Source organism: Arvicanthis niloticus, chromosome 7 (assembly GCF_011762505.2).
Source record: "Arvicanthis niloticus isolate mArvNil1 chromosome 7, mArvNil1.pat.X, whole genome shotgun sequence".
In the NCBI taxonomy this organism is placed as follows: domain Eukaryota; kingdom Metazoa; phylum Chordata; class Mammalia; order Rodentia; family Muridae; genus Arvicanthis; species Arvicanthis niloticus.
In genome coordinates this window covers 5,439,434-5,466,614 of record NC_047664.1, presented here as the reverse complement: position 1 = coordinate 5,466,614, position 27,181 = coordinate 5,439,434, and the positions used below count along the sequence as shown (strand labels likewise).

The following is a 27,181-nucleotide window of genomic DNA, read 5'->3' as shown; positions in this document are numbered from 1 at the left end:
AACTTCTCCTAGATCTACCCCTCATCTCACGCTCCACACCCCCAACTTTGAAGTTGTGTCCTCTCTTTTTGTAACTTCCTCCTGCTCACAGGGCTCCTTGGAGAGGGCCCGCAGAGAGTGTACATGGCATCTTCAGCATTCTGCGGCCCCCCCCCCCCCCCCCCCCCCCGGTTCACATTGCGCTAACACAGAGAGCTGCAGTTCAGTACAGCAGATCACTGTCCAGTCCATGCCTGGCTAACTGCCCGGTGTAGTAAATAAAGTTTTATTGAAATACAGCTGTGACTGTTCACTCTCAAAGTGCCATAGGGCTGCTTCTCATTCTAACATAGACTTGAGTAGTTTCAACTGAGGCTGTCAGGTCCAGGAAGCCTAAGACAGGACTTCTAAAAGAAAAAAAAAAAAATCAGAATTTGATTTGGAGTGTTCATATTCTTTTAAGACAGTTTATGGTTTCTTTCCATCGCTTCATCCATGTTTGGCTCCTTTTTCTCTTTGCTCATCCTTTGATCTGCTGTCAGAATTTGAAAACTATTCTAGCCATTCACTGAGAACAATGATTTGTGGCCCCTTTGCTAAGATCCTTCCATCCCAGGTTCATCTGTTCTCTCTGTATTTCCCTTTCTCTGTTTTAAGACAGAGTCTTATGTTGCTGAGTCTGGTCTCAAACTTGAAATCATAGATCACCTTAAACTTCTGACTCTCCTGCCAACAATGCAGGAGTCCTGGGATCAGAAATGCACACCGTTGGAAGCCAGGGCTTCCTTCATGAGAGCTAAGTGAGAACTCTGCCTGACCGAGCTGTCTGTGTTCTAGGCCTAAAATTGTTACCCTGGGAATTTGGGGAGGAAGATGTTTCCTGCTTAGCTTCTCCGTGCAGGCTATGTTCCCTCCTCCGGCTGCAGGTCTCCGGGTGAGAACGCACCAGTGTGGTCTCCTCTCAGACACACCACTCCTTCCTTCAGGCTCACCCCAACATGTGCCACCTGAGGCTTATTTTTAAAGTAACCTGCCTCTCGTGATTAAATGATAACCTTGAGTTTTTCCTTTTCATTTCCTGGCTGTCTCACATCAACTTGATACAAAACTAGAGTCATCTGAAGGAGGAACCTCAACAGAGAAGATTCCTCCATAAGATGCATTTTCTTAATTAGGGATTGATGGGGGAAGTCCCAGCATATTGTGGGTGGTGCCATCCCTGGGCTGGTGATTCTGGGTCCTAAAAGAAAGCAAGCTAAGCAAGCCATGAGGAACAAGCCAGTAAGCAGCACCCTCCATGACCTCTGCATCAGCTCCAGCCTCCAGGTTCCTACCCTGCTTCAGTTCCTGTCCTGACTTCCCTCTATGATGAACAGCAATATGAAAGTGTAAGCCAACTTGCTTTTGGTCATGGTGTTTTGTCACAGCAATAGAAACCCTATCTTATGACTATTGGGGCACAGAGGAAACCCAAACACACTTCCTTAGCAGTAGTGAGCTCTCAGGGCGACAATTCACTCAATTTCTCCTCCTCTCCAACCAGTTCTGCTTGGTTAACTTCAGGGGTGAATGGGGCATCCCTCAACATGTCTTGATGCTGCGGACCCTCACACTTCAGAACCCGACTGTAGTGCAAACAGTTGTGCAACTACAGCCAAGTTCAACAGAGGGCATAAAAGTGAATCTTTATGAAGACAGAGGACCAGGAGCACAGAGAGAGGACACCCAGCACTCAGGGATGAAAGGGCAGAAAAGAGCTGCAGAGAAGCCCTCTGAGGACAACTTTTAATATGCATACACATGCACACATACATACACGCACACTCAACAATAAACAGACCTTAGCAGAGACTTGGCTGGGATGCACTAAGGGAATTTTCCCCCATAAAATCTGCTGTTCCCTCCCAATTCCAACAATCCAATATCGAAACCAACATGTATCAAATATTTGCCACATGCCAAGTACATTTCCAACACTAACAAGCCCTAACTCAATCATCGTGCCGATGCTGGCGTCATTATCCCCACTTCCCATATGAGGAGATGGCTCAGAACCGTGTACAGGATTTCTCAACTCGGCGTTCAGATGAGCCTCAACCAGCCTTCAGCCCAGCTCTCCACACAGACCTGACCTCACCTTCATCAGCCGTCTCTTCAAGTAAGTTAACAAGGGAAAAAGAAAATGAGTTAATTCGATCCCATGATATTGACATGGGAGCCTAGAAACTGAGACTCAAGGACTCAAGGTGAATCTTCCATTTCCTACATAGGTGAAGCTCGGACAGACATGAGCTCTGTGATTGGACAACAAAGGAGTAGATAGACACAACTGTAACAGATTGACTAGGGAACCTAACAAGTTCTGCCCAGATCTTCAAAGGCCTCTGTGCAGTGCCTTCCCTCTAGTTTTGAAGCAAGATCCCTTCTGAAATTGAGGTCTTCTGGTCTTATGACTGCTGCAGTTCATCAGAAAGCGGTGGGCAGGAATGTCTCTATGGTCAGTTCCAAGACAGAGAGGCAGAAACTGGCCTGTTATGGTGTTGTTCCCTAGCCTGGTGGTTAGTGTTATGGAAAGGGGTCTCGGGCTTATTTATATAATTCACCTTTTTCTAGTTCAGTTTTTTGAGAAAATGTCGAATGTAGCTGAGGCTACCCTCTGACTATGTAGCCAAGGATGGTCTTGAACTCTTGATCATTCTTGCCACTACTTGCAGAGTGAATTCAGGGTTTGACCTTGCTAGGTGAGCAGTGTCTCAATGGAAGTATCTCCAGCCCCTTTGCAGAAGAGTTCTAGTTTTTGTGGTTTACCTTGAGGGAGAAAGGAAGCAGGAGACAGCACTGCTGGGGTTATTAGTGTCCTGGAGTCCCTCGGTCCTGGCAGCACTCATCATACTGGGCCTCTCATCATCAATAGGAGGATCCGATCAGTAATGGTGAAAAGCAGACAGGGTGAGGATTTACTCAGTGTAGCACATTGGGGAGAGGTCCAGCCACTCCCTATCCATCTTTGGAGTCCTGACTTGAGGTTTTAAATAGAGGGTAAGGGGTGTGGGTAACTAACTCAGCAGTCCTGGGAAGACACGACCTCACTCAGCATCACTGTCTGCTTCAGGTTCTCCCACAAGGTGGTCCAACAAGCTGCCAGAACTCCGTGAAATCTCTTTCTAGGAAATAAGTTCCACCTCTGGCCTCAGCCACAGCCCTGTTCTCTTATTCCCATCATGAGACACCTAGACAAATTCCACTTCTCGGGAACCATTGTTTCAATGATCCAATAGTCAGCGGGAGGAACAAGTGTCTCTTCAGATCATTATCCTGCCAGGTTGGTTACAGGAGGATCAGAGGTAAAGTACATGTGAGACCGCACATTAGAGCATCACCTTTCAGTCCCCACACCAGCCTGCTGAGACTGCAGTCAGAGTGTCAGAACCTGGCTAGCCTTGCCAGCCTTCAGCATGCCAGCCATTTAGGATGAATCTCACCCAGGGGAAACTGAGTTCCTGGCTGGAAGTAAATAAAGAAAAACCTCTTGATTTGTTTTTGTTTGTCTGTTTTAAAGATTTATTTATTTATTTAATGGATATGATGACTACACTGTAGTTGTCTTCAGACACCCCAGAAGAGGTCATTGGATCCCATTACAGATGGTTGTGAGCCACCATGTGGTTGCTGGGAATTGAACTCAGGACCCTGGAAGAGCAGCCATTGCGCTTAACCACTGAGCCACTTCTCTCACCCCTTGAGAAACCTTATGAAATCTTGATTTGAAGGTGAATGTAACAGGGCCCACTGGGGAGGGTCATCCCAGAGCTTGGTAGATAGATGCAGAAGGATCTGAAGTTCAAGGTTATCCTCTGCTAGATAGTGACTTCAGGGCCAAGCTGGCTAGCAGAGACCGTGTTGAACAAGAAAACTGAAAGGGACAGTAGAAAGGAGAAAAGGAAGGCGAGAAGGAGGATGGGGCAGAAGAAAAAAAAAATCTGGATTCCACAGTACCAACTGAAGATCTGAGAGAGTGGACATACATTGATTGGTGCAAAAGACTCTACAAGTCCAGGCATTTATTTGCAGCTTTGAGATTCTAACCCAGAGTCTCAGGAAGTCAGGCCAGCAATCTACCCCTGAGGTGCATTTCTTTCTTTTCTTTCTTTCTTTTCTTTTTTTTTTTTTCTTTTTTTTTCTTTTTGGTTTTTTCGAGACAGTGTTTCTCTGTGTAGCTCTGGCTGTCCTGGAACTCACTTTGGAGACCAGGCTGGCCTTGAACTCAGAAATCCGCCTGCCTCTGCCTCCCAAGTGCTGGGATTAAAGGCGTGCGCCACCACTGCCTGGTCTGAGGAACATTTCTAAGCCAGAAAATATACTTTTAATCCAAAGCTCATTACCTTTGTATTTAAGGACAGTTAATCAGCCCAACTCAGCAGCTCATACCGACACTGAGCATTGAAGATGAAAGGCAATAATTTGCTCGCTAAATGAAAGAGAAGCTCAATTTTGAGGAAGAGACTCTGTCACTGAAAGCAAATTATAAGCTGATTAAACACCAGTAAACTCGGTAAACTGAAAGCCTCAACAAGCCACAGGGTTCCCAAGGAAGAAAGCAGTCAGAGAGGGCACAGGAGACACTGAGCACAGACAGGTCTAAGAAGGGTAACCTCAGCAGCCCAGCTCTGCCACAATACAGAAGCAGGAAGAGATTTGCAGGAAGTCCTCTGTAGCTTGAGCTGACAAACAGGAAGCTCCCCACACCCACAGCAGCCCAGCCTCCCCTGTGAGCCTGGAGGGGTTCAACAGCCAAGTCCAGATGGCAGCAGCTAAAGGGGCACTTGTTATTGCAACACAGGAAGTACTGCCAACCGATGTTTAGAAGGGTTTTGGTTGTATTCAATCTGGAAGTTTCACAGGCCCTCTCAAAAAGCTAAGGACTTGAGAACCTTGCCTCTCATCCCTCAGCCACAGAAAGAATCCATACAAAATCCCCACAGGAGCTGCCATCCCCAAGTGGCGGCTGGGACCGGTGTCTACAGGGAGAAGCCCTGACAGATACCAACTCGTGATGGCCTAGAGCTTGTAACTCTGCAATTAGTCTGTGAAGCCTGGGAAAAGGGCTGAGTCATGGAACAGAGAAAGCTGGGGTCCCTCTGTGCTCACCAAACAGGAGCCCCTCAGACTAGGAGTGGAGCCCCTCATCACTGCAGGCACAGGCTGTGGCGGAAAATCTGTACATCTGCAGTTCTAGCTCTAGAGCTGCTGGCAACGGAGACAAAGGGATCAGCAATTGAGTGTCATCTTCAACCACATATGGAGGCCAGTCTGGGGTGTGCAGTGAGACCCCCATCTCGAAAAGAAAAATGGGGGAGCCGTTGTAGGGAGGAAGCATGGTCGACTTTTGCATTGGCTTGGAGAATGACTTCAGCAAAGAATAGACAATAGACACTGTTCGTGGGTGTGGTCATTTCTATATCCCTGAGCCCCACCCCAGGCTTCTGTGAGCCTCAAGTTGAGCAGCTGTGGGCTCTCCCAGTCTAAGCAAAGGATGTACATGAGAGGCTGCCAGCTGCAGGGTTAGCTCTGCAGTCCTTCACCGAGGTTGGTCGGGGTGGAGCAGACCAAGCCCCTCTTTGCATTTAGATAGGAGCATCCCAGTGTAAGTGGCAAGGGGTGCTGGACTGAGGAGAGGAGGGAAGACAATATAAAGTAAGAACAATAGTGGAAGGCAGGGGAGGAAGCCTTTCTGGGCTGGGATGAAGTCACTTCCTTAGCCAGAGCTGACTGAGAATGTCACTGCTTTCCTAATAAGGACACTCTGGAAGTCAGGAAGATGGTAAACTTGAAACTTACTACATCTTAGACACCATTCTGTCTTCATCAACAGAGAAATTTATAACAAACAGAAATGCATTGGTTCATGGTTCTGATAGCCCAAAATTCCAAAATGAAAAGGCCAGTACCTGTAAGAGGCATCTTGCAACAGGGCAACATGGCAGCAAAGCATCATGGGACAGAAAGCCAAGATCCGTGGAAGTCAGTCAGTCTCTGTGGAAGGAACTCACTGCTATAGTAACGGTGGTGCTGGGAGCAAGGCTCACAGGAGACTAGGAAGAAAGATCAAGAGTTCAAGGCCAGCCCAGGCTGCATAGCAAATTGGATCTAAAAACTAATTACAATAAATAAATAAACATCTTTTAAAAGCATGGAGCCTTTATCTAGTACCGTCCCTTAAGTCTTCCTAACATGCTTGTGTCCAAGATTAAGTGTCTAGAACATATTTTTTGGAGAACAATCTAGACCACAGCGTATTCTTAACTAACGGGTGGAACTGACTATTAAGTGGATACAATTCTCCATCCACAATCTGGGTCTTTCTTAACAAACCTTGTGCTTGCCCCAGGAGTACAGAACTCTTAGAGACTGTACAGAACTGAGCAGTGTGCAGAGGCATACATGTAATGCTTGGGAGGTGGAGGCAGGAGGGTCGGGAGCTCACAATCGTCCTCTGCCACATATCAAGGTCAAGGGCTAGTGGAGCCTGCGTGAGATCTTGACCTTGTCTCAAAAACAAAACAAAACAAAAAAAAAGTTGGGGTACATTTTGGGTGAGGAACTGAAATGAAAGTTACTGTCTAATATCTTGGTCATTAACTGAAAATAAGAGAGATCGGGAATACAGGGCGTGGCCAGGAGGAAGTGGTTACAGGATAGAGAAGGCGGCTCTGGGGAGGTTCTGGGACCCAGCGGTTCCGGACTCTGGAGAAGAGGAGGACGTGGGATCTAGAGAGCTGAAAGGTAAGGCTTTTGACAAAACATGATTCCTCACAGCGCTCTGCCCAGAATCCTACTCTAGCAAAGCAGAGGCAGACTGATTTTACTGAACAAAATCTCTGGGTCTCACAGCATTGCTCTGAGCCTCGTCAGCGTCGTTTCCCTAAAGACAGCTCTGAGTCCCAGGAAGCTTCCGCCAGCCAAGAAGCTGGCATGGGCTTGAATCTGCTCATATTCCATGATTGTAAGCAGAACCGAGCTCACTAGCCAGTCTACACTGCCAAAGCTGGTCCACGTGGAGTTTCCCTCCTGCAACCAGAAAGGTGTTTGTGTTGGCTGGATGGGACCGTCTATCCTAGGGTCAGGCTCCGGGGCTGGGCGAAAACAAACAGTCCTTTCTTAAAACTGACCCAGACCGAAGCAACTCCTGTCAAAATCTCAACAGGTTTCTGTGCAGGGTTAGACAGATTTATGTGGAAAGGAAACAGCTACAGAAACAGCCAATTTAGGGGGGAAAAAGAAAACTGTAGAAGCATGGCTGTCAATGTTGACATCTGTGTGTAGGCACAGCATCAAGACAGTGCACATGGTGCAGAGAGCAGGCAAGGAGGTGACTGGAAAGAGCACAGAACCCAGAAATATGTTGGGGGTGCACACGTCAGTGATCCTAGCACCTGGGAAGCAAAGGTGCAGCCAGCCCAAGCTACGTAGTGAATGACCTATTGGATAAATAGGCAATGCCCATGTACTTTGATGTAGACCTACTAAGTCCCTCTGAGTGTTGACTAAAGAGTAAATGTGAGCCAGTGGGTACAAGGCTGCCTTTCAACAGCCTGATGCCTCCACCTTACACACAACAGATTCAAAATGGATTCTGGACTGAAACAGAATCCTTAGGACTGTGAAACTGCTTCAAAAGAACAGAGTCACCAGAAAAAATTTGAGGGACTAGGAGAAGAATTCTTAAACTCAAGACAAAAAATACAATCCATAAAAGGAAAAATGTATACACTTGGGCCTCTTCAAAATTAGAAATATTTGCTTTGTTGGGGAAAAATCCTGTAAAAGGGGGTTAAAAAGACAAATTACAGAGTGGAAAAAACATTTACAAATTATGCCTGACAAAGGCCTTGTGTCCAGAATACACAGAGAACTCTTAAAATTCAACATTTTATAGAGAAAAAAAAATCTATTTGTTCCCTCAAAATTGTACATTGGAATCCTAACCTGAAGCAATGAGATGACCAGGACTTGCCCATAGAACATGGAGAGAGAGTCCTAAGGATTGGGAGATGGACTGCAGAGAGCTTAGTGAGGATGCAGTGCAGAATCCCTCCAGTGGACCCTCGTCAATACCAAAGCTGCTGTCACACAATCTTAGATAGAGCTCCCAGCCTCTGCAACACTGAGAACTCTATGTGGGCCATCCGTAAGTGGAGCCCCATCACAGCCGGTAGATTAAAGGCAAGAGCCCAAGGCCACCCCAGCATCCCACCTTCCTTGTTGCTCTGGGGACCACTTGACTTGGGATCACGAGCGAGGGTGGGATACAGTAAGAACTCCTGTGTCCTGCCCAGAAATTCTGACATAGTATGCCTGGATGGAACCAGAGCAAACTGCATGAATTGAGCATGCTGGCCTAGGCCTGTAACCCTAGCACTCAAGAGGCTGAAGCAGGAGGATGACCGAGAGCTGTCTGAGAACACAATGAATTCAAAGCTTTGCAGGATATATAGGGAGAGCCTTGGACAAAGGAAGAGGGGAGGGAAGGAAGGAAAGAAAGGGAGAGAGAAAGAGAGACAGAGAGACAGACAGAGAGAAAGAGAAAGGTACAGAGACAGAGAGAAAAAAGACAGAGAGAGAAAAACAGAGAGACAGAGAAAGACAGAGAAGGAGAGGGAGAGGGAGAGGGAGAAAGACAGAGAGAGAGAGAGAGAGAGAGAGAGAGAGAGAGAGATCGATCCAGCACTGGACCACAAGTGCTGAAGGTGGCAAAGGAAGGTGGAAAGACCAGGAACCAACCCACAAACAATGGTTTCTGAGGAACAACCGCCATCTTGTATACTAGGATGTACGCTCAGTGAAATGCCTTCAACTCACACATGAGAACCTAAGTCCTCAAGAACTGCTCTTACAGACACATTTTAATTTAAAAAGAAAATGAAAACATATATTCTAAAGAGTTCTCATATTTGTGCTCCAATAAGAGTGTGTGCTTAATGGAATGTCCTCACGGTAACGGGTATAAGCCCCGTGCTTTTAGGGTGGGCATAGATTTTGGCATCTGAGGGCATTCATTCTAAGCTTAACCGATGTCTTTGCATACACCTGAGCTGAGCCTTCAGAGAAGCACACACACAGTGTCAGTGGGGAAGGGCCTGCCTCAGGGTCAGTAACATTCCTTTCTACCAGTGGCTCTCACAGTCAACCTACATAAATACGCACACAGATCTCCTTCTTGCAAAATCATCCACGTAGCCACTGTACCATCCTGACTTCCAGTATGAGCTAAGTCCCCAGCAGACAGAAATAGGACCAAACTGGGTACAGCCGAACAGCAGCCAAGTAAGAGAGAATGATCTAACCTCTGAGAGATATGGACAGCGTCCAGACAGACAGAGGAGAAATGGCCCTGGGGTAGATGAGGTAGGCAGCACTCAGCTCTCTACTGTGGAAGAAGGTCTGTCAAGTGAATAAGATCAAGGCTTCGTCAAAGAGATGCAGGAGACTGAGAGATGTCTCCAATGTTAAGAAAGAATATTTGCTGCTACTTCAGAGGATCAGGGTTAAGTCCCCAGCACCTATATCAGGTAGCTCACGGTTCTGTAACCCCAGTTCCAGGGGATCTGATACCTCCACAGGCACCCCCACACACACACACACATGCACATATTAACTCACATACACATAAATTAAAACAAATCTTTTTAAGGAGAGAAAGGTGCCGGAGAACATGAGACAAAGACCACACCCCAGATCCTTAGTAGGAATGACAAGTTTATACCTGGACTTTTATGGCGAACTGCCCAAGGAAATGGCTGAGAGACGACCCTCTCACCCCATAGCCTGGGTCCCAAAATTTTTGTGTCTGTAGCATGTTTCCTACTTGTTTTTGTTTTTTGTTTTTTGTTCTTTCGAGACAGTGTTTCTCTCCCTGGCTGTCCTCTGTAGACCAGCCTGGCCTCAAACTCAGAAATCCACCTGCCTCTGCCTCCCAAGTGCTGGGATTAAAGGCGTGCGCCACCACTGCCTGGCTGCATGCCCCCTACTCATAAACACACACTTATAAGCACACCACACACATTGCACAGACAGCCCCAGAGATCATTGCTCAGTGGGCTGTGGTCTGCTGTCCCAGGCTGTGCTCTGCTGTCCCGGGATGTTTAGCCCAGATCCTCTATGCTAGCAAACCGGAGAAAGGAAGGGTTTCTTATGGTTAACAACCAGAGAGGTCGAACAGCCCACCTTGCGGAGAAAGGATGCCAGCGATTTCTAGAACCTCTGTCTCCCTCAAACCTGGCTTATTGGCCCCTGCTGGTATTTGGAAGGCAGCTGCCTTTATTCTGCTGCCCCTAGCCACCGTGGACCCTGCCACACATTCTATCACCCCTGCATCTGAGGACCAGTTCCTAGCCTCGTTGTCAATCCAGTGAGAGGCACCCCACGTTTCATTGGGTTCGGAACCGCAGCTTGGGTTAAGCAAGCAGCCCAGGGGCCAGCCTGGCTTGGATTTGAAACGCAGCACGGCCCTGGTTGGGAGACCTTGCTGCGGCGTGGATTCCAGACGAGGCGGGGAAGCCCTCTGGTGGCCACGAGCAGTCACGAGCGATATGGCAACAGCAAGGAAACAATAACCGTCTTCCTAGGCCTGACTGCCCTGTCTCCACCAGGTCTGGACCTTCTGGGCACCAAGTCACTCCTATTTCTGCACAGCCCCCTTGTCACCCCGTGCTCTGCCTTGCCATACACCCCTGAAATCTCTGTCTCCCAAATTCCCTCCTCTGGCGTTTCTGCATAATGAACCCTACACCTGGGGCCGAATTTGTCCTCTCTCAAGGCCTGCCTGGTTTTTGGTGGCCTCTAGTTAAGAATCTCCCAAGCTCCCAAGCTGTGTAGAGCCATGATCTACAAAAATCAAAGCCTGGGAGGGTGACCTACCTGAAAGCCATGTCACTGGCCCTGGGCAGGCTGAGCAGTACAGCTCACACAAGGCTATCCCAGCTGAACCACTGACACTAGGTGTTCTAGCACTCATGTACACAAGTGAAAGACAGAAAACTTCCTGTCTATCCAGCTTCTGAGCCCTGTGAAAACCCACCTAGAATTTCCTTTCCAGTGCTAGAATTGGGCTGTGTGCGTTAGAATCCCGCCCACAATTTAATAGATATGCATCTAGAAAAGGTTTTGAATCCTTAGCTTGCTCCCGAGGTTGTCATGGAGACTGAGGAACACCAGGTGAATGATTTAGCAGGGCTTGCCAGTTCCCACTCTGACAGCTGTGGCTTCCAGCACTCTGGCTGGTTTGTTCACAGGTCTGGCCTAGACCTTGCACCTTCTATCTGTGCCTTTCAGCATTTGACACTGAGTTGGTCTGAAGTGACCTCTCCCTGCTCTCTGACATCCTTTTCTTGCTTATAATTTCCTCTTCTGCTTAGGGACTGTCTTAGAAGGGCTGGAGCATCTGCAGGCTAACATTTATAACTTTAAAACCATAAACCATAAAACCATAACCATAAAACCACATATGTGTTGTTTTGTGCACGCAATCTTTTCAAAAATTAAACTAACATATTTATGTATTACTGAAATAGCTCCTTGTATTATTTGGCCCTTTTCTTCTCCTCTGCATAGCTAGACTATATACTTAAAAGACATAAGATCTGTGTTTATTACCTTTATCCAACAAAATATATCAAATTCAGGGGGTTGGAAAGATGGCTAAGTAGATAAGAACTTATCTACTCTTCCGGCTGCTCTTCCAGAGGTCCTGAGATCAATTCCAAGCACCCACATGGTGGCTCACAACTGTCTATAACTGTAGTCCCAGGGAATCCAGTACCCTCTTCTGGCGTGTAGATGTGCACGCAAACAAAACCACCCATATCCATAAATAATTTTTAAAATCTTACCAAATACATCTTTATTATATTACTTATAAAACTGCCTTACTATAATTTGTGAATGACTGGGATTTTTCATTATTTTAGTACAATGAGTTTTCATCCCTTGAAATGGGTCTCCAGGAATCATCTGAGGATCTCTGATTGTCTGATTTTTACAACCTCCTCAAAAGAAAAGAAAACCATGTGCTTACTTTGTAGAAACTGTCTTGTTAGTCACAAAAAATCTACCAGCGAGATAACTTATCCATCCTTAAATTACATCACCACATCTGAGAGCCTCCAATTGGAATGGTATCTGGGTCCAAGGTCAAGGGTGCATTTTTAAGAATGTGATTATGCTACATTGTTCACAAAGTCTTTAAAACTTAGGCTATAAGTTAAATGTGGAAGCACTTTCAATATTGTGAAGTTGACCAACTTTTCCCTCTGCAATGCACTGAACACCTTGTAAAATTACATGCACGTGCATGCAAATGCACATACATGCACACACATGCACACACACAGCTATGCACTGGCGGACACTGTCTCAGAAATTGCTGATTGAATTTATAACTTGATGCCACTGCTTTGGAAACCTTTAAGAGTTTATCTTCTGATGCCAAACATAGGCCACTCCATTTCTACAAGCAAATCCAACAGCAGAGAGCACCTGTGCACACACACACACAACAGTACAAGGTTCTAGTTGCTTTTGCTTGAGGCAGGGTCTAGCTCTGCAAGTCAGGATGTCCTTAAATTTGCAATCCTCCTGCCTCAGCCTGGAATTTTAGGCATAAGCTACTACACCCAACTTATAACAATGTTAAGAGAGGTTGAATCCATGTCTCCAAAGTAGAAACACCCTAATACCCATCTATTATAAAACATAATAAATCAAAGTACTTTATAGAAATAATACTTGGAGACTTTACAGCAATAAAGAATGAATAACTCCTATTACTGATGAATGGATCAAGGACATAATAGTCAGCAAGTGGAAGTCAGTATGTATGATGTAATTTATTTGAAATGCAAGAAAAGCAAGATTTTAATGACAGAGTCAGAAGAGACCTCCCTACCATCCCCCAATGAGAAGTAACCTAAATCTCTCTGAACATAGTGGTGCTGGTAGCCATCTTGTCAGACGGTAAGAAAACCACAGATAACACATATCTAACACCCGCTGCTAGTTCCCAGCACAGAGCATTGGTTGAATAAAGAATACTGTGTACTATATATGTTCTTGATTTAGATTTAGTTTAAGAGTTGCTAGGCAAAAGGATAGTTTTGTTGAGAGTCAACCCTGAAGTTCTAATTGCTTTTGCTATTGGAAGTCTCCCAATAGTGTTTTCTCCTTTACTGACTACATGTGTGTGTATATGTGTGTGTGTATGTGTGTGTAAATGTGAGCATATGAATACATATATGTATATATGTGTATGTATGTGTGTGTGTGTGTGTGTGTGTGTGTGTGTGTGTGTGTAGCCAGCTCTGAAAAGTTGACATAATCAACTGAAATCAGTAAAGGGACTCTCCCACTCTCCTGCCCCTTTGCCAGATGCTCACGTCCCAGACCCTCCTGGCGGCTAAGGGCGTCTGTGCCCCTGGTTTGGCCCAGTGAGAACTGACAAGGAGCGTTGATAGGAAACAGTTCAGAAAAGGATTCTTAGCACCTGGGCTGTAGCCCAAATGGAGGTTTTGGGCTCCTGACGCCTCGTGCTCTTCCTCTCGGGTGACTTGCTTTCTGCACGCTTTACCTGCGCCCTCTGTTGTATCTACTGTGATAAGCCAGTAACGAGGCCGTCACTGTCTAAAGAAGTGGAGAATATAACAGACTAAGATAGTGGAAGGGAAGGACCTTGTCAACGTCTTGGCCTTACAGTCGCCGGCTTCCAGACCTTCTATTATTTAATCAAAAAGTTGTTTTCTGCTCTTAAGCAAAGAAACTTGTTTACTTACTGTACTTACTGTCCAGCCGTCCCACTCACTGCCCTCAGACAAACAATGCCAGGAACCGTGACAATCATATTTTTGCCCACAAGATAGGACCCACAAGATAGGGTACAGGGAGGCTGGCTAATGGGTATCTAAATACAGAGAGAAGTAATAAATTGTTCTGCTCTGCAGAACTGTAGACTAGGCGTCTTCCACAGTAACTGGTGCCATGGTCCATGAGTCACTGGAAGTCAATGTTGTTGGCTTCGAACACAAAGCACCGACGACAGAAAGAGGAACAGCTCTGATTTGATTAGATTTGATTTGATTGCTTGTGGTACAGACACATATATTGAAATATCACCCTTCCAGCTGGTTCGACTCAGTCACTTGGAGAGCCCAATGCTCGTTACTTGAAGTTTGGAAAGCTGGTCCATTTGTATTGGCAACAACTTGGGAGACAAGGAATAGATGGTGAAGAATTAAAGATGTGGTTATCACCTTGAGGATGTTCCTGAAAGGCTTACCTGGAGGGTTAGTATCCCACAATGCATTGGTCTGGGTCCTCCAAGGGGGACCTGCCAGAAGACAAAGGAACTTTGACAGAGTTCCAGAGAACACCCCAAAGAGACCCATCAACAACCATAAATATTGGCCTTTCACATGAGCCTACCTCAGCACTAAGCCTCGTGATAACAGAGAGCTAAGCTCTCATTCTGGGTGTGGAAGCAGGAGGATCAGAGGTTCAAATTCATCCTCAGCTACATGGAGAGTTGTAAGCCGGCTTGGGCTTCATGAGACCCTATCCAAAATAAATTAATTGTCTAAAACATAAATTATCAGGTTGGGAATGTGTCCCTGTTGGTAGAACTCTTGCCTAGCATGCATTAATGCCTATCATTAAGCCTTGGGCTCAACCCCCAGAACTGAATAAAGTGGGCATGGTAGAGCATATCTGTAATCCCAGAACTGAGGAGGTGGAGACAGAAAGGAAGTTCAAGGTTATCTTCAGCTACTTAGTGAATTCAAGGCCAGCCTGGAGTTTATAACATTTGTCTCAAATTGAAAAAAAAAAAAAAAAAATCCCTGCCCACATTCCCTTCCTCTTTCCAGGTTATCATAGAGAAGGGAGGAAAAGAAGGAGAAAGACCAGGGAGGAAGGGGAGGAGCAAGAGGGGGTGGGGCAAGATAAGGGGAGGAGCAAGAGAAGAGGCGGGGCAAGAGATGTACAAGGCTCTGCTTCCTCTCTTCCTGAAAAGTAGTTAGCATACAATGGTGGGCAGAGAAGAAAATTTGACAACACATAAAATTCAAGGCTTTAATTAGTTCCAGGGTGATCTGTTTCATGACAACAGTGGGTGTGTTGGTGCGTTAAGAACTGATTATTAATTACCATAAAGTGACATGTTGCCATCCAAGGCAGGGTAAGATGATCACAGAAAAGAGACTTCCAGAGCAGTAGACAGGTCACTTTTGTGAATACTTGTGTTATATAAACTGACGGTTGCATGGAAAGAAAGCTACCAATCAATAGTCTAAAGCCGCCATTGCGGGATGGTCTCCGCAAGTGAATGATTAGTCTCTAGCTGGCGGCCCGTGTGGGGGGTTTAGGAGATGCAGCCTTTGAGGTTTTGAAGCTACCTGCCATCCCCAAGTTTGATCTCTGGTGTCCTGCTTGTGGTTTATGAGTGAGCTCTTAGCTGTTTCTGCTGCCGTGTCTGGTGCTTGCTGTCATGTCTCCCCACCATGGTGGTGATGAACGCTTAGCTCTCTGGAACCGTAAACTCCAAATAAACCTTTCTATCTCTACATTACCTTGATTATAATGTTTCTTCGTGGCAATAAAAAAGTAACTGATACTATACAGAGAAACCCTGTCTCTAAAAACAAAAACAACAACAATAACAAAAACAAAAAGTAACTGATACACATGGTTTGGATCCATATCATTTTCTGATCTTTTTTCTCAGGGCTTGTTGACCAGACTCATGTGTCTGGACCTCCGTGCGAGACATTTCCTCAGTTAATATTTATCAAGTCTGGCACATTCAGCTTTCCTAAACTTTGCCTTAGGAAACAAATGAATCTTCAACATCACATCTTTGGTCAAGTCACTCCCTTACAGAAGAACACTTTATGACACCCCACTATTGGCAACAGAATTGAAGTACTTGGAGACTTGTTATGCCCTCTGAGTGTCCCAACTTCCCTGCAGAGGTCTCGGTCCACCGTGACCCGCAGAGTGTATGGGAGGCAAGAAGGTAGTTAGGGTCAATACAACTCAGTAGCTGGAGTTCACTCAAACTTCAGGAGTCTGACCCCAAGTAGCTTACTCTAGGCACACTTAAGCACAGCACAATTTGGTGAAAATTTCCTCGTGATAATTAACTCCATTCTGTATGAGCTTAAGGCCCAACTACATTGAAACTCTTTGTAAGTAGATGTGACATCTCTTATTAAGGATTCTATAGATTTACTGCATGTGACATCTTCCATAAAGATGGGTTCTATAGCTCATGGGTTCTATAGCTCATGGGAACAAGCTTATGATTGGAGCCTGGGGGAGGATCCAGTGTGGTCTTGACACACAGATAGTGCAAAGGTCACCAGGCTATTAACCATCTGTGCTCCCAGCCTTCTGTCCAGATAAGAGGTTAAGTGTCCCTACCTTTGAAGGAACAGCCCTGCATGCTGAACATTTTTGGTTCCTCTGGCGCTTAACTGTGAGCACGAGGATTCCGTGCCTCCTACACCCCCCTCTGGGTAACCCAGTTTCACCTACGCCCTAAACGCCACCGTGATTTGTCAAGAGACTCAGTTTGCTCTCAGCAGATCCCATACCCTTTGTCCTCCTAAGTCACTTAGATAAAAAGGAAATGGAATTATACTTCATTTGGATTCCACTTACATTTTCCTTTTCTTCTTTGATTAAGCCTGGAATATGATCTCTGTTGGCAGGAGCTGAGCGTAATCAGGTTAGCCTAGATCTCTCTGAATGCGGCATCCTGGGGCAGGCAAGCTTGGGTGCATTCAGGAGTGGCCCTGTGCAGTGGCAGTTGAGTCCCAAGGGTTCTTTAGTCCCTGGGACTCAGCTTTTTGTATCTGGCCTGTCAGAGGGCTTGAAGGAAGGGGAGCCTACTCCAGGAGAACAGGCAGCCATCACAGAATCTCACCACATCTAACTTACATAGGCTGCTCCAAGATGATATACCTCTCCATCCCTGGCCATCGGTCTACACTATGGAAAGAAAGGTGGAGAATGTAGCTCAGTCATTAAAGAACTAGCCATGCAAGCATGAGGACTTAGTCTGTGTCCGAGGACACACAGACACACACACACACACACACACACACACACACACACACACACACCAAAGCCAGGTGTGGTGGCACACATTATAATAGCAGTGCTGGGCAGACTGAGAGCAGAGACCCTAGCCTAGTCTACCAGGATGAGTTCAAGGCCCATGAAAGACCCTATCTTAAAAAGAAGGTGGATGATACCCAATAATGTCTGCTGAGCTCCACATACAATCTTAAAGAATGCATGCACATACTTTTTTTTTTCTTGGTTTTTCGAGACAGGGTTTCTCGAGACAGGGTTTCTCTGTGTAGCCCTAGCTGTCCTGGAACTCACTCTGTAGACCAGGCTGGCCTCAAACTTAGAAATCCACCTGCCTCTGCCTCCCAAGTGCTGGGATTAAAGGTGTGCGCCACCACTGCTCGGCCATGCACACACTTGATTACTATAAATAATCAAGTGTTCACACACACACACACACACACACACACACACACACACACACACACACACTGCAATTTTGAATTAGTTAAGTCTGGACTGGGACTGGGCAGTGGTGGTGCACACCTTTAATCCTAGCACTTGGGAGGCAGAGGCAGGTGGATTTCTGAGTTCGAGGCCAGCCTGGTCTACAGAGTGAGTTCCAGGACAGCCAGGGCTACACAGAAAAACCCTGTCTCGAAAAACAAACAAACAAACAAACAAAAAAGTCTGGACTGGGGAAGTAACTGTAGTAATATTTTTTAATTAATAAGCCCTGTCGGCGGGTTTAATACCCACCTCAATGGTTTATCCTCCCAAAGGAAAGCCACACACAGAGACTTTGTATTTTAATATGCCTTAGGCAGCTCAACAGCTGGGCCACTACCTAACCTCCACTACCTCCCACCAATAATTCCAAGCTACAACTTACTATAAATTCTGTGTTCTACCTTGACTGCTGCCCTGAACCCAGTTGGACAGCCTTCTGGACCACACTCTCCCGGCTCCTTCACATGGTGGCTACGCCTCTCTGTCCTCTGCTCTTCTCAGACATTTCTCTTCTCCTCCACACTCTCCCATCATGGCAGATCTCCCTTCTCTCTCCTCTTCCAGGTCCCAAGCCCAGAAATTTCCAAAACCCCACTTCTGTCTTCCCAGCTATTGGCTGTTGGCATTTGTATTTACCAATCAGAACCAACTGGGGCAGGTTCCTAGAAACTGCCTGCAGACACTTGTGTAGGCAGTGAGGTAGGGAACACAATTGGCATCAGAATACAAGCAGCTACACGTAACTGTGTGAGTAAAGGGTTCGCTGTGCAAGTGCGAGGAGTTTGAATCTCTAGGACCCGTGTAAAGCCCAGCCCAGCAGACCGGTGTAACCCCAGTATCCCTGCATTGAAGTAGATAACAGGAAATAGGACTCAGGTAGATGGGAGATAGGAGATAGCAGACTGAAGAGGCTCCAGAAGTTTGCAGCTAAGCTGGCCTGGTGTTCCCAGCTGCAAACAGCATGACCCTGTTTTAAACAAGAAGGAAGACAAACGACACAGAGCATGTCTCCTGATCTCCATACGTGGGCGTGGCACACATGCACTTGTCCTCATACGTGAGCATGTGCAAACACACACATACACACACATTATGAACACACACACATAATATACCACATCACACTAAATATATAAATATTATCCTATAATAGCTTGTTGTATAGTATTTGGGGAATGTTCACGATAGCCAATTATGAGAAACATTCAAAATACACATATTGGAAGATAAGAGAAACACATACAGACTCTTTTTTTCTTTAATTATATTTTATCATTGTGTGTGCATGCTTGTGTGCACATGTGTGCACATTTTATCATTGTGTGTGTGCATGCTTATGTGCACATGTGTACCTATGTGCATGCATGCAGGATTGCTTGTGTAGAAGTCACAGGACAACTTTCAGAAGTTGCTTCTTCCTTTCTTGGTGAGGTAGGGTCTCTCATATTTTCCATACTCTAGGCCATCTGGGTGAGTCTCCTGTCTCCACTTCCACCTTGCTGTGATTCTGGATGAGACCCCTGCATCCATCTTATCGTGGATTCTGTGGATTTGACTCAACGTATCATGTTTTCATAGAAGGTGAATATGTGTATTTATCTGATGAGCGGTCTCTCTGAATTTCTGCCTTTTTATACACTTCCTTATTCTTCATGTTTGTTCTCTATACAATAACCCTTATCCACTGTGTTAAACACTGAGAATTACCAAGATCAGTTAGACAAAAAAAAATCTGAGGTGAAAAGCAGCCCAGTGATTATCTTTCATGGCCACTTCACTACCACGCAGGTAGCATGAAGATAATAAATACAGAATCTGGGGATAAAGCTCACCTCACAGAATGCTTGCCTCCCATGCCCAATGCCCTGAATCCAAGCCAGAGAGCTGCATAAACTTGTGTGGAGGTGCAAGCAGGTAGCCCCACTCTTGGAAGATACATGTAAGAGTGTGAGAAGCCCAACTCTCATTCTTGCCTCATTGAGACTCTGAGGCCAGCTTAGACTACAGGAGATCGTGTCTTCAAAAATTAATTTTTTTGTCATTTATAATGCAAGTGGGACTCTTCTAAAAAGAGAGAAGAGGTGATCTGTATGGATCTAAGACTTATAATCTCTAAATATATTTATAAAAAAAATGTAGTGTTAAGTCCAGATTGATCACCCTCTGCTCATTACGGAAGAGACATGTGGTCTTCTGGAATAAGAGATGGGTGTGTGCACAGTTAAGTAAGCCATGACTGGCTTTCCCATTGAGCCTTCTCAGGATGGGCCACAGATCTCTGGCAATCGATAACCTGGGACACCCCTTTCCCTCAGGGACTCCTCTTGCTCCCTGTCCTGGGATAGGCCAGGAGGAAATTCTCTTTACAACCAGGAACCTCTGCTGTTCTTACTGAGTTCTTCCCAAAGCCAGTCTGCCCTGGCTTGGGGGAGGAGGATTCAGGCCTCATGACCCATCACCCAGAACACACAAATGTTCTCCAGTCTTCCACAAAAAGAAGCAGTCCTGTTGGTATGGGCTCTTCGGGGCCAGTTTTGCTTCTCCAACAGTTATTGCATGGGGAGGTTTTTGTAAGTCAGCACAGTGTCCTGACCTAGGCATGCTGTGAGATGCTACATGCATACACACAGCCCTGTCACACAGAGTAAACTGCCCTGGGATTTTAAGATTTCTTTTCTATCTTCCACCAGGAAGACTGCCCCAAGGACTTTCTTCTGTAGCTGTCTGGAGAGGATGACTTGGCATTGTGTGCACCCCTGAAGACTGGTACTTGGGGACAATACTTCAGGTGTGGACACTCAGGGTCTCATCCCTAACTGCTAAACCACTCAGGGATGAGGGAAGTCATTCTCTTCAGTCGTATACCCAGTAGTGACCTCACCAAGCCTCAGTGGACGGTTCCAATTCACTGGTCACACAGATGGTCATAGTAACATGACATGGGACACAATACAAGCCAAAAGTCATGAATCTGAGCAAAGGGACTCGTAGGGATGAGGAGGTCATGAGAGGGGAAAGGAAAAGGAAAAAAGTAGTGGGAGATGGTATAACCAGAATTTATAGATGTATCATTTTGCATGATAACAAAATTAATCAATAAAAAAGAAAAATACGCATTCATTTTTGATAGCTGAATAAATAATATTCCCCTGCAGATAGGTTTCTTATTCACCTCTCACTCACCTGTAGATAGATGCGAGTTGTTTTCATCCGGGTTATCCAGAAGAAGAGTGCTGAACACATTTCTCTCCAGATATCTGTTCAAGTAATCACTTCCAGTTCTCTTGGGTACAAAATGGAATTGGTGGGTCACGTGGTAGTTTTACCTCCAACTTCTAGGAATCAACAAACTGCTTCCTGCAGTGGCTTTGCCATTTGCCATTCTCACGAAGGTTCTGTGCCCCCTATATCCTCACCAACTCTTGTTTTCCACTTTGTTCTGTTTCTTAACTATAGTTAACTACAATTCTGTTCTGTTTCCTAACTCCCCTGGCAAATGAAGAGTGGTCTCGCCGTGGCCTCGCCGTGGCCTCGCCGTGGCCTGGGTTACCTTTCTACTGACTGACAACGCTGATCTTAGCCCATGCAGAAACGTTTGCTGAGTCATTGGCTTACACTTGACCTAGATCATTGGAGGTTTGTTGTTACTCTTGGTTTTTAGCCATCTTTTATATATTTAGATTTAGATCCTTTATCAGAATCACAGTTTACACACACCTTGTCCGTGCTGAAGGCTGTTAACCTTTGACATACAACCTTTTTAACTTTCATGGACTTTCTAACTGTCTTTTGTTGTTGCTTGCAGTCTGTGGTTGACCTGACCTTGGATGGTATATGGATTCTCTTGGGATATCTCACACACAGCATCCTGGACATCTCAACTTGTTTTTCTATTCTCTATCATCATATAATTTCTAAATCTGTGTGCAGCTGATGCTCTTTTACACCTGAAACTTTCTAACTTCATAGTCTTATTCACAGTAGGTGAGAAGCATACGCAATCTGCGTGCCCATCAATAGATAAACAGTCCAGGACTGGTACCAGTGTAGTGGGGTATTGCTGTCACAGCCCTGACCGTGTTGTTTGGGTAGGGTTGTGGAAGGACTTTGGAACTTTGGGCTAGAAAAGCCACTGAGTGTTGAGAGCTCAGTGGGATGTTCTGTGGTAGCTTGGAAGATAAGAATATTGAGAACAGTGCAGATGACAGAAGCCTGGCTTGTGAAGTTTCAGAAGGAAGCAAAGACCTTCTGTGTGAACAAGCTGCGTTGTCTGATCAGCTGGAGGTGAAGAATCAGCTATGATTAAGAATAGACGAGTATCGCTGAGGTGAAATATTTTAGAAAATGTTCCCTCAGTTAGCACAGAGAACCTGTGTTTCACAGGTGGCCAAGGTTGTATGTTGCATTGGCAGCCAAACTTGGTAGAGTAAGAGTCACTTCAGTAATACCAATAAGGCATGAAGGGGTCATGGAAAGCAGCTGAGGCTTGGCACTGTGTGGCAGGGCTGGGGTCCCTGAAGAAAGCTCAGGGGTGTAGAGAGCTGCGATGTGCCGCGCTGTAAGGATGGCGCTGGCTCCCGCCCCCTGCCTGCCCAATGGCGAGTGCTCTCTAGGAAAAACAAGTCCTAATATGGACAAGGCTGGTGATCTGTGCTGCTTCCCCTTACATGTGCCTATCTGCTGCTGCCACGTAGCTTGCCGGGGTAGGTTGCTCCAAGAGTATTTAGCCTGTGGGCGGGCTTTCCCCGGGGGCAGAAGAAGATACAAAGTTTCTGAATAAACTGCTTGAGGAAGAGCTCTGACATTGGGTCTTCCTTGCTGGACCAGGTGGGCGCAACACAGGAGAAGTTGCAGCAAGAGACCCCAACATTTTGGAGATGCCAGTGCCATGAGATGACCACCACCAACAGCAGCAGCCATGGAATGGAACCAGCTGGGGCCTAAAAAGCAAGCTGTGTGTGCTGCAGAGGACAGGGACAGAGAAGTGACCCAAGTCCTTTGGAGGAGTCCAGAAAATTATAAGTAAATCTCAGACACTGGACACTGAGTTAGTTCCACAGTCAGAGTTTCGTTTGGTTGGTTCCGATTGTGCATGTGCCTTGATTCTTCCCCCTTCAAGTAAGAAAGTATGTGAGTTAGTTGATTGACAGGTACTCACAGTTAAGAGAGTTTGAATTTTAAAAACTTTGGATTTTTAAAAGAGACTGGTTATTTTGAAGAGACTCAATTGTTAAGTGTTTGATTTTTTTTTTTTTTCTTGTTATGTGTGTCCTGGAACTCACTCTGTAGACCAGGCTGGCCTTGACCACAGAAATCCATCTGCCTCTCCCTCCTGAGTGCTGGGATTAAAGGTGTGTGGCACGATGACAACAAATGTTTGCATTTTTAAAAGACAGTTGGACTTTTACAAATTGGATGCTTTTGTCATAATGTTCATATTAATGGGAGGTCTTAGGAATGAACAAGAAAAGGAAGGTTGCAGCTTAACCGTGATGTGTGTGTACCAGACTGACAAGGGCTTGAACCGTGATGTGTGTGTACCAGACTGACAAGGGCTTGAACCGTGATGTGTGTGTACCAGACTGACAAGGGCTTGGTTGTACTGAAGAGTTTTAAGTTAACTTGACAAAAGCTAGAGTTGTCTGAAGACAGGGAACCTTGGTTGAGAAGATGCCTCCATAAGATCTGGCTGTAGTGCATTTTCTCTCTCTCTCTCTCTCTCTCTCTCTTTCTTTTTTCTTTCTTTCTTTCTTTCTTTCTTTCTTTCTTTCTTTCTTTCTTTCTTTCTTTCTTTCTTTCTTTTTTTCCCTTTCCCTTCTCCCTCTTGCTCTGACCCCACTTGTTCCAGGTCCCACTTGCTCCAGCCCCCTCCTGGTGGACATTTTTTTAATTAGTTATTGATTGGTGGGAGAAACTCAGCCTACTGTGGTTGGTACCTTCCCTGGGCTGTGGTCCTGGGTACTATAAGAAAGCAGGCTGAGCAAGCCATGGAAAGCAAGCCAGTAAGCAGCACCCTATGGCCTATGCATCAGCTCCTGCTTCCATGTTCTTGCCCTGTGTGAGCTCCTGTCCTAGCTTCTTTCAGTGATGGACTATGATGTGGAAATTGTAAGCAAAATAAACCCTTTCCCCCCCAACTTGCATTGATTATAGCAATAGAAATCCTAAGACCGGGGTGGGGGGAAGGGGGTAAAGAAAAAGCCCATAATTAGTTTTTCTTGACAAGCACAACGGATGTTTTGAAAGAGGGGTGTGTCCTTTCTGAGGCCCTGGATGTTCATTTTCCTGCTCTTTTCTTCAGAATACATTCCTGAGACTCCTTCCCAAAATCAACTGAAAAGGGGGGCATCATTTTTGGCTGATAAGTAACTGCAGGTTCAGTTCCAAAAAGAGTACAGCTCCTGAGATGTATTTATTCAGTGTCAAGTAAGAGGTTTATCTTCCTAGCCAAGGCTTCACTTCTCCAGCCATCCCAACATCAACAACTGAAGCCTGTTCCAATGCTTACCACCCAATGACCTCTCCAAACTCCAGGAGTAAAAGGACTCAGTCCACAAAACTGTCCCTACCTCGGATGCCAGTCACAAGTACTGGGGTAACCCGCCCCTCTGACTGTAGGGGTTCCCACCACACTTTTTTGAGATACAGTACTCTGGTAGAACAGGAGCCCATTATACAATACCATCTCAGGAGAAGCCAGTGAGAGACAATGGGGAGGGACATGGACATGTTTCCAGCTCTGAGCACCAGACAGGAAATACTCTGAGCTCTATACTTTAAGACTTCTGAGGAGTACAGACCACATGAAGCTCAAGAAGGAAGACAAAAGTGTGGGTGCTTTGGTCCTTCTTGGAGTAACAACATACTCATGGGAGCAAATATGGAGACAAAGTGTGGAGCAGAGACTGAAGGAGGGGCCATCCAGAGACTGCCCCACCTGGGTATCCATCCCATGTGCAGTCACCAAATGCAGACACTGTTGTGGATGTCAGGAAGTGCATGCTGACAGGAGCCTGATACAGGTGTCTCCTGAGAGGCTCTGCCAGAGCCTGAAATATACAGAGGCGGATGCTTGCAGCTAACCATTGAACTGATCATGGGGTTCCCAATGGAGGAGTTAGAGAGAAGACTGAAGGAACTGAAGGGGCTTGCAGCCCCATGGGGAGGACAGCAATACCAACCAACCAGAGCTTCCAGAGTCTAAACAGCCAGCCTGGAAACACACATGGAGGGACCCATGGCTCCAGCTGTATATGTAATAAAGAATGGCCTGGTTGGGCATCAGTGGGAGAGGAGGTCCTTGGTCCCATGAAGGCTGGATGCACCAGTGTGGGGAAATTCGAGGGCCGGGAGTTGGGAGTGGGTTGGTGGGTGGTTGGGTGGGGGCACATCCTCATAGAAGCAGGAGGAGGGGGGATGGGATAGGGGTTTTCTGGTGGGAGGATGGGGAAAGGGGATAACATCTGAAATGTAAATAAATAAAATATCCAATAAAAAAATTTAAAAAGACTTCTAAGGAGGCTTTGTCTAGTAGGGATTATGGATTATAAATACAATTGCTAGCTCTTCCCAACTTCCAGAAGGTTGGAAGGTAAGGCTGAAAGCTCCAAGCTTCTGGTCAAAATGTTTCCAGCAATCTACTCTATACTGAAGCTGGGATGACCAAGTGTTGCCTCATCAGAACAAAAGATTCTCCTGTCACACAAGAGCCTACAAGGTGCTTTGTGCTGGAAACTGACGTCAAAGACCAGATGAATACTTCTTACCAGGCTACCATATTTAATGTGCTGTACCCTTTCTTCACCGCCTTCAGTGATCCAGGGCAGTCCTTCTGTCTTAAGGTGAGCCAATGAGATGCTGTGTTTCCTCAAGCCTTGTTATCTAGCACATTCCTGGGGTTGAAGAACCACCACAGGCAAGATGGTCTGTTTGTGCATCAACCAGTTGGTAGGATTGGTTTTTGAAAGTAGCCGGGTGCTGAATGAGGCCATTCTCTTCAGCCAAGGTAACCCCCCAAGACACACCCACGTGCCTCAAACAATCAAATTTCCCAGCAGGTGGTTGATGAGATATCAGCCCTGAAGAGGATATCTGGGGCAACAGAGCACTTGACAGCTGGACATATTTTAAAATTAGAGCCAGCAGTATTTACTGAGGAGCTGAGTCCCAGACACTAGGTGCCTTGAGGACTGGGCAACAGAAAGCTTATTCCACGATGAAGAGAACGTCTATGCTATCTCTCACTTAACCCTCACAATTAAGCAAGGAGGCAAGTACTTTGGTCGATTGTGTGATTCCACTGGGGAAGCTGGGGTATAGAGCTGAAGAAAAACCTATTCAAGGTCACTCAGTTTATTAGTGAAAAAGTCAAGATTTGAGCCCAACCAGTCCTGCCCAAAATATTGTTTTCTTATTTTAAAAAGATGTTAGGCTCCAGGCAGTGGTGGTGCACGCCTTTAATCCCAGCACTTGAGAGGCAGAGGCAGACAGATTTTTGAGTTTGAGGCCAGCCTGGTCTACAGAATGAGTTCCATGGATATAGAGAGAAACCCTGCTTCAAAAAACAAAACAAACAAACGAACAAAAGCCCAAAGCTGTTGGGCCCCTTCTCCAATGCTCGGGAGCCTGGAAATGAAGCATTATTTTCCAGAGTCCTGAGCTTTCTCGCCGTGACTAGTAAGTCTGATGTATGCGGATACACTTGGAATCTTTATGGACTGTTTGTGTGAAAAGCCAGTTGCATACAAAATGTGCAAATGTATTTCAACATGGTTGTGGATGTCCTTGCTTCTTCAGCACTTTCCCATCCTCCAGATAATAAAACCTTTACTGCAAAGCCTGTTATATTGGGGACTGGGAACAAAGCTCAGCCTGTAGAATGCTTGCCCAGCATGCATGGAACCCTGGGTTAGATCCCATGTACTGCATAAAACCAGATGCAGTGGTGCATGCTAGGAATCCCAGCACTTGGGAGGTGGAGATAGAATCATCTTCAGTGACATAGGAGAGTGAGAACAGGCTGAGCTACATAGCACCCTGTCTAAGAAATAAAAAACCTACCAAGCCTCCTTTTGGCTGTTCCAAATTGTTTAACCCATCAACTCCTTCTCCCTCTTCTTTGGATAGATTACCCACACTCTGCCCAGGGTGAATGGCTTCCTAATTTCACCAGTGCCATATTGTAGTTCTGCCCCCAGGAGATGGGACAGACCTCAAACCTGCAATGGTCCTTGTTAGCATTCTATCTAAACTTCACCCCCACAGTTACCTGGCAACAGCCAGGTATGCTCTTCCCCACAGTTACCTGGCAACAGCCAGGTGGGCCTGGCTCACTATAAAAGGGACTGCTTGCCCCCTCCTCTCTCTCTCTTGATCTCCTGTTCTCTTGCCTCTTGCTTCTCTCTTGCACTCTTGGCCTCTTCCCTTTTCTCCACCCCCATGTGGTCATGACCAGCCCCTACTTCTCTACTCTCTCTCTCTGCCTCTACTATCCTCTTAACTCCCCTCCCCATGCCTTGAATAAACTCTATTCTATACTGTGGCTGGTCCCTCAGTGGGAAGGGATGCCTCG

At 46.0% G+C, this 27,181-nt stretch overlaps 1 long non-coding RNA gene across 2 annotated transcripts; it reads left to right on the top strand.

The window, feature by feature from the left end:
- Window positions 1-6,683: 6,683 nt before the first annotated feature.
- LOC143443003 (uncharacterized) lies at window positions 6,684-24,962 on the top strand. Of its 2 annotated transcripts, XR_013111653.1 has the most exons (4): window positions 6,684-6,762; window positions 19,072-19,191; window positions 20,301-21,246; window positions 22,438-24,962. It is a non-coding gene; the product is annotated as an uncharacterized LOC143443003 (long non-coding RNA). The 2 variants fall into 2 exon arrangements; XR_013111654.1 differs by lacking the exon at window positions 20,301-21,246.
- Window positions 24,963-27,181: the final 2,219 nt, after the last annotated feature.